Here is an 8,158-nt window from a genome sequence, read left to right as displayed (position 1 = left end):
TATTTTTGGCGCCGCTGCTGGGGACGCCATAGAACGCTATAAAAAAAATTTAGTTTTTAAGCTATTTTTGTAAAAATATATTTACATAAGTTTTAAATATTAAAAAACAAAAATATAAAACATAAAAAAAGAAAGAAAAATATATTTCCATATTTTTAAGTATTTAAATTAAAATTTTTATATTTTTTTTATTTCTTTTGTTAAAAATTAAAACTAATAAGTAAAGTTTTTTTTTAAAATATAAATTTTTATTACATAATATTTTATATAAACCTTTTCAAAAAAATAAAAATATAATTAATACTAAAATTGGGCCGAAGCCTGTCGAAGCCCAACAAAGGCCTGGTACCCGAAGCCATGCGATCATATGGACAGATCAAGGAAACCTCATGCGACCGCATGAGGTTATTTGACAGGCCTGAATCATCAGACGTACGGATTAGGGTTAAGTATTATTAATTATTATTATTAATAACCTAATGAGGGTTTAAGTATTTAATTAGTTATTAATATTAGTTTATAATTAGTAATATTAAGTTTTAATATTATTATTAATTATATAAATTAATACTTTTATAAAATAATAAAATAAAAATAATATTTTTATAAAATTTATATTTTTATCATTTTAAGTTATAATTTGTGTTTTTATCATTTATTTCGTAATATTTTTCGTTCGTAATTATTTTGTAACTTAGTATTGTGCCGTAGTTAATTTATATTTCTAGATTTTTAGGCTTTGCCGTAAAATCCCTTAAGTGCTTTTTCTTTAGATTAAGATTTAGATGCTTTAGAATTTTACGACGTCACTTGTCGCTTTAATATTTAATAGATTTTAGTGCCTTTTTAAGTAATTGCCGTTTTGGATATAAAATTCCTTTTAAGCTTTAATACCTTTAGACGCAAGTTTTAATATTTAGTTTTTAGACTTTTAAGTTTCGACGCTTTACTTTCTTATGATTATTTTTAGACGGTTTATTTTTTCGACCTTTTATTTTTCGACGTTTTTCGACGCACTCTTTTTCTTCCTCTTATTTCTCGACGCTCTAGTTTTTAGAACCTAGATTTTATCTTCAAAATTTCAACGAAAAATTATTTTAAGCGGTTAAATTGATAGACATCCAAAATTTTCTGGTTCGTAGTAATAGTTGGATTTGTTAGTGGCGAGTTGTGGGCTTCTGATTTAAAGGGTCCTGGCTACCTGCTACATCCATTGGCTATTCGAAATGTGGAAAAATCAGAAAAGTCTATTAATTTGATAACTTATATAATTTTTTATTTTTTATATAACTAATAGGATATTCAGTGAATGCACCGAGCAAAACGTTCACCACCTTTCATACGTTCACCACCTGTAACTCGATCAAGACATCTAGCCAATATTGTCGCCGTTGATTTTTCTTCAGAATCATCATCTAATCGGCCAAGTACTCCAATTCAAATTTTCGATAATCCATTTTTTGAACCCGAACTCACAATTGAGAACCCGGAGGATATTCAAGGACAATTCAGAGATCCTGATCCACTAATCATTCCTCCTGAACCACAAATCATTCAACCAGAGATTGTCGAGGAAGAAACCATTAAATCAGAATCCTCTAGTGATTCAGATTCAACAAATTCAATCATGAAAAATCAGGAACCTCTAAGTATGGAAGACCGAATGAGAGCTACACCCACTGGCCAAGGTCATGCCATTACTCAACCAGACATTAATGCACCAGATTATGAAATCAAAGGATAAATCCTACACATGGTAACAAATCAATGCCAATTTAGTGGTACGCCGAAGGAAGATCCAAACGAACATCTTCGTACTTTTAATAGAATTTGTACTCTATTTAAGATCAGAGAAGTTGAGGATGAATAGATCTATCTCATGTTATTTCCCTGGACTTTAAAGGGAGAAGCCAAAGATTTGTTAGAATCGTTACCTGAAGGGACGATTGACACATGGGATGTTTTAGTTGAGAAATTTCTTAAAAGATTCTTTCCGGCATCTAAGGCCGTGAGACTTCAAGGAGAAATTGTTACGTTCACACAAAAGCCAAATGAAACATTATATGAAGCGTGGACAAGATTTGGAAAGTTGTTGAGAGGATGTCCTCAACATGGTTTAGACACTTATCAAATAGTACAAATATTCTACCAAGGATGCGACATTACTACAGGAAAAGACATCGACATAGCAGCTGGTGGTTCTATTATGAAGAAAACCGCAACTGAAGCCTACAAAATTATTGATAACACAGCCTCCCACTCACATGAGTGGCATCAAGAAAAAGACATCGTTAGATCATCTAAAGCGGCTAGAGCCGATTCTAGCCATGACTTTGATTCCATTTCCGCAAAGTTAGACGCTTTCGAGAGACGAATGGAAAAGATGACTAAAGATATTCACGCAATACGAATTAGTTGTGAGCAGTGTGGAGTACCACATTTGACAAAAGATTGTCTCAGTATTAAACAAACAATGGAACAAAGAGAGAATGTTTCATACATGAACCAAAGGCCTGGAAATAATTATCAAAATAATTATCAATCGCCAAGACCAAACTACAATCAAAATCAGAATTATAACCGAAATGTTCCATACAACAACCAACAAGGTCCTAGCAATCAATAAGTATCTAACAATACTTACAACCAGCAAAGACCTATTTTTCCAAATAAACCACCACAAACCGATGATAAAAAGCCAAATTTAGAAGATATGATGTCGAAGCTAGTTCAATCTCAAACTCAATTTTTCACATCTCAGAAACAAACTAATGAACAAAATGCTTAAGCATTTAGAAATCAACAAGCTTCTATTCAAAATCTGGAACAAGAAGTAAGTAACCTAGCAAGGTTGATAGGTGAAAGAAAACCAGGGAGTCTACCTAGCGATACAAATGCTAACCCCCGGAATGAAACAGCTAAAGCCATTACCACAAGAAGTGCTATTACACTTAAACCACCTGAAATACCTGTAATTTCTAATGACTCTATTCCTACTCCACAAGCATCACAGCCTGATCAAGAAAAGGAAACAGAACCGGTAGTTGAAAAGGTTAATGAAGATAACACAGTTAAGGCAAAGCCTTATGTTAAACCATACCAACCACCACTTCCTTACCCGAGTAAAATGAGAAAAGAAAGACTTGAAGCCGAGCAATCCAAATTCTTGGATATGTTTAAACAAATAAATGTCAATCTTCCTTTCATTGATGTGATTTCAGGAATGCCAAGATATGTTAAATTCCTGAAAGATCTAATCACAAATAGAAAGAAAATGGAAGAACTCTCGGCTGTTACAATGAATGCTAATTGTTCTGCAGTGCTGTTGAATAAACTACCAGAAAAACTCTCAGATCCAGGAAGTTTCACAATTTCATGTTTTCTGGGTAGTCTTAGTTCAATAGAAGCACTGGCAGACTTAAGTGCTAGTATAAATTTATTGTCATATTCATTATACACTAAACTAGACCTCGGAGAATTGAAACCAACACGAATAAGCATACAACTAGCCGATCGATCAGTAAAATATCCTAGAGGGATAATGGAGAACATGCTAGTTAAAGTTGATACTTTAGTATTTCCAGTAGATTTTGTTATTCTGGACATGGAAGAAGATTCTTGAGTTCCTCTCATATTAGGAAGACCATTCTTAAACACGGCTAAAGCAATAATAGACGTGTTTGGTAAGAAACTGACCTTAAATATAGAGGACGAGAGTGTTACTTTTCTGTTGATAGAGCCATGCAACAGCTGCAATCTGCAGATGATGCATGTTATTATATTCAAACTATAGATTCACAAGCAGAATTGTTACAAGAATTTCCAGAATTACAAGGAACAGGAGAATGTTCTTTAGGAGAAGGGACTGAACCAATTGATGAAGCTGAAATGTTAGCCGCACTCATGGCTAATGAATATGAACCAACAATAGAAGAACTTCAAATGTTAAAAGAAGAAGACGGATATCGATACAAATCATCGATAGAAGAACCACCGATATTAGAGTTAAAGCCACTTCCAAACCATTTGAAATATGCTTATTTACATGGTGAATCTGAATTACCTGTAATAATATCGTCTTCTCTTACTGAAAATGAAAAATCTCGACTCATTTCTGTGCTAAAGCTCATAAACTAGCTATTTCATGGAAGATTCATGACATTAAAGGCATAAGTCCTTCGTATTGCACACATAGAATCCTTATGGAAGAAGGTCATAAAACCTATGTGCAACGCCAGCGAAGAATAAATCCTAATATGCAAGATGTTGTTAAGAAAGAAATTATTAAACTGCTCGATGCAGGTTTAATTTATCCAATCTCTGATATCCATGGGTAAGCCCAGTTCAATGTGTACCTAAAAAGGGTGGCATGACTGTCATAACAAATGAAAAAGATGAGCTTATTCCTACTAGGACTGTAACAGGATGGCATGTCTATATTGATTATAGAAAATTAAATGACGTCACCAGAAAAGATCACTTTCCCTTACCTTTCATTGATCAAATGTTGGATAGGTTAGTCGGAAATAGTTACTATTGTTTTCTTGACGGTTTCTCCAGATACTTTCAAATTCCAATCTCACCTGAAGATCCAGAGAAAACTACATTAACGTGCCCTTATGGTACTTTTGCTTACAAACGCATGCCATTTGGACTATGCAACGCCCCTGCAACCTTTCAAAGGTGCATGATGGCGATTTTTCACGATATGATAGAAGAATGCATGGAAATTTTCATGGATGACTTTTCAGTCTTCGGTGATACTTTTGAAACATGTCTAGTTAATCTTGAACGAATGCTTATTAGATGCGAGCAATCAAATCTAGTACCTAATTGGGAGAAATGCAATTTCATGGTTAGAGAAGGCATCGTTCTTGGTCATAAAATTTCAAAGGAAGAAATTGAAGTGGATAGAGCTAAAGTAGATGTAATTACTAAACTTCCACATCCCACAAATGTTAGAGGAGTTAGGAGTTTTCTAGGGCATTCCGGTTTTTACCGACGTTTCATAAAATATTTTTCTAAAATTGCCACTCCGATGAATAAACTCCTAGAAAAGGATGCTCCATTCATCCTTTCGGATGAATGCATCAAATCTTTTAATATTCTTAAAGAAAAACTCACTAATGCACCGATCATGATAACTCCAAATTGGAATCTACCATTTGAACTCATGTGCGATGCAAGTGATTTTGCAATGGGAGCCGTTTTAGGTCAAAGGATTGAAAAACGATTTCAACCTATTTATTACGCTAGTAAGATGTTACAAGGAGCACAAACGAATTACACAACTACTGAAAAAGAACTCCTTGCTATTGTCTTTGCTTTTGACAAATTTCGTTCATATCTCGTTCTAGCTAAAACAGTGGTCTATACAGACCATTCTGCTCTTAGATACCTATTTTCAAAACAAGATGCCAAACCACGATTAATCCGTTGGATCTTACTCTTACAAGAGTTCGATATTGAAATCCGAGACAAAAAGGGAGCAGAAAATCTCGCCGCTGATCATCTTTCTCGCCTTGAAAATCCCGAATTGGAAGTTCTAAATGAATCAGCTATACAAGACAACTTTTCTGATGAATATCTATTGAAGATCGATTATAATGAAATTCCATGGTTTGTAGACTATGCAAACTACTTAGCATGTGGATTCCTTGAAAAAGGGTTTTCGTACCAAAAACGAAAGAAATTCTTTAGTGATATAAAACAATATTTTTGGGAAGATCCATATTTATTCAAAAGTTGTCCCGATGGAATAATACGCCGATGCGTATTCGGAGATGAAGCTAGTCAAATCTTAAACCATTGCCACACAGGACCAACATGAGGGCATTATGGGCCTCAACTTACAGCAAGGAAAGTCTACGATGCTGGATATTATTGGCCTACAATTTTCAAAGACGCACATCTTCTTTGTAAATCCTGTGATGCTTGTCAAAGGGCTGGAAAAATAAGTCAACGTGATGAAATGCCACAAAATGTCATTCAAGTATGTGAAGTATTTGACGTTTGGGGTATTGACTTTATGGGTCCATTTTCAAAATCTCATAATAATCTCTACATTCTCGTTGCCATTGATTATGTATCTAAATGGGTGGAAGCACAAGCTCTCCCAACTAACGATGCACGAGTTGTAGTCAACTTCTTAAAACGTCTTTTTGCTAGGTTCAGAACACCGAAAGCTTTAATAAGTGATCGGGGTACTCATTTCTGTAATAATCAACTTGAGAAAGTTCTCTAAAGATATGGAGTAACTCATAAAATCTCCATCGCTTATCATCCACAAACAAGTGGACAAGTTGAAAATACCAACCGAGCTTTAAAACGTATTCTAGAGAAAACCGTAGGATCAAATCCGAAGGAATGGTCCATGAAATTAGAGGATGCACTCTGGGCTTTTAGAACAGCCTACAAAACTCCAATTGGAACCACACCTTTTAAACTTGTTTACGGAAAAGCATGTCACCTACCAGTAGAAATTGAGCACAAAGCATTTTGGGCTTTGAAGACGTGTAATCTTGATTTACATGAAGCCGGACGTCTACGATTAAGTCAATTAAACGAATTAGAAGAATTAAGACATGAGGCATATGAAAATTCGTTAATCTATAAGGAAAGAATGAAGAAATGGCATGATAAAAGAATCCGAAGTTCAAAAGAATTCAAGGAAGGAGACCGAGTTCTTCTTTTCAATTCACGATTCAAGCTATTTCTTGGAAAATTGAAATTAAGATGGTCTGGACCATTCATAGTCAAAAGATTTTTCCCATACGGAACAATAGAATTAATAAATTCAAATGGGATTGAATTTAAAGTTAATGGTCACAGAGTTAAACATTACATAGATAGTCCAATGGAAGTTGAAGATGAAGTTAATCACAATTTTGACACCACAGCTAACTAAGTGTGGGGAGATTCGAATGTTCTAAGGATAATATAATACTGTCTAGAGTTAGATTTTATGTTTTTGTGTAGTTTCCAAGAATGGAATCCGAATGGTCTTTCCCTAGCAGACCCTAAAGAACTAGTCTTCTCCCTCCATTCTGAATTTTTATTTCTTTTAGGTTTTACGAAATGAAGAATTCCTTTGATTTGAACCATGGTCTACTACTGCACGCTATGATTACTAAATGTAATAATAACATCTTCCCGAGTGAACTGGTATCATTCATAAGAGGAAAAATGGATGAAGTAAGGAAAGAACTCAGGAAGAATCATAATAAGACACAATTTGGTAAAGGAAAATCAAAATCCGCAACAAAAAGAAGAGCACGACACCTTGAAAGATGTCATAAATGCAGAAAATTGTAACATCCCGCATTTTTCCGTTAAATTATTTTAACGCCCGTCTTTTTTTTTTTAAATAATACCTTTCGTTATTTAAATTCGTAGTTTCCGTTGACTAACGTTCATAATAATTCCGTCATTTAATTATAACACCTCTCGTTAACTTGCGTTTTAAAAATATTCGATCAGTTAAATCCCGCACCCGCTTCTAAACTCGAGGGACTAAAATTGACACGGGGCAAACTAGTTGACTAGGTCAACTAGTCCACCCCAATCACCACCATTCAATCACCTCCATCTCTCTCTCTTTCTCTCTAGCAAGAACACACACACAAACACCCAATTCAATCATTCATCATCTAAATTCGATCTAGGAGGCTTACAACAAAACAAATTACATATTTGGAATCCTCTCTTCATCCTCTACAATTTGATACCAACTTCATCTCGTTTGGGTAACATTTCTAAAACTCTAGATTTCTCTAAATTCGTGTTTTTGATTTGAAATGGTGTTAGTTAGTGTCTATGGCTCGTGTCTAGCATGAATATATGATTTACTTGCTCGATTTGTTGTTTTGAGTAACTAGTTTGAACATTTGAAATGGGTTTGCTTAATCTTGCATTTTGGAAGATTAAATGTTGTTTGATTGTTAAAGTTCATGTATTAAATGTGTTACTAGCATCATTAGCTTCAAATTGATGTGTAGGTTGATTAAGAAATCTTCAAAAACATGATTATTGATTTTGAGATGTTTGACTAGGGTTTGATAGTTCTTGACATGAATTTTTGGATGCTTGAATGTCATGGAATGCTAATTGTTAGTATTTAATAGTAATGTATGCTTCATTACCTTCAAAACGGCATATC

The 8,158-nt window shown here is 34.2% G+C and overlaps 1 non-coding gene across 1 annotated transcript; it reads right to left on the bottom strand.

Moving 5' to 3' along the window:
- Positions 1-2,011: 2,011 nt before the first annotated feature.
- Positions 2,012-2,118, bottom strand: LOC139845748 (small nucleolar RNA R71). Its single transcript, XR_011758507.1, has one exon. It is a non-coding gene; the product is annotated as a small nucleolar RNA R71 (small nucleolar RNA).
- Positions 2,119-8,158: the final 6,040 nt, after the last annotated feature.

The sequence above is a fragment of the Rutidosis leptorrhynchoides genome, chromosome 4 (genome assembly GCF_046630445.1).
Source record: "Rutidosis leptorrhynchoides isolate AG116_Rl617_1_P2 chromosome 4, CSIRO_AGI_Rlap_v1, whole genome shotgun sequence".
Lineage (NCBI taxonomy): Eukaryota > Viridiplantae > Streptophyta > Magnoliopsida > Asterales > Asteraceae > Rutidosis > Rutidosis leptorrhynchoides.
This window is presented reverse-complemented; position numbering and strand designations above follow the sequence as displayed.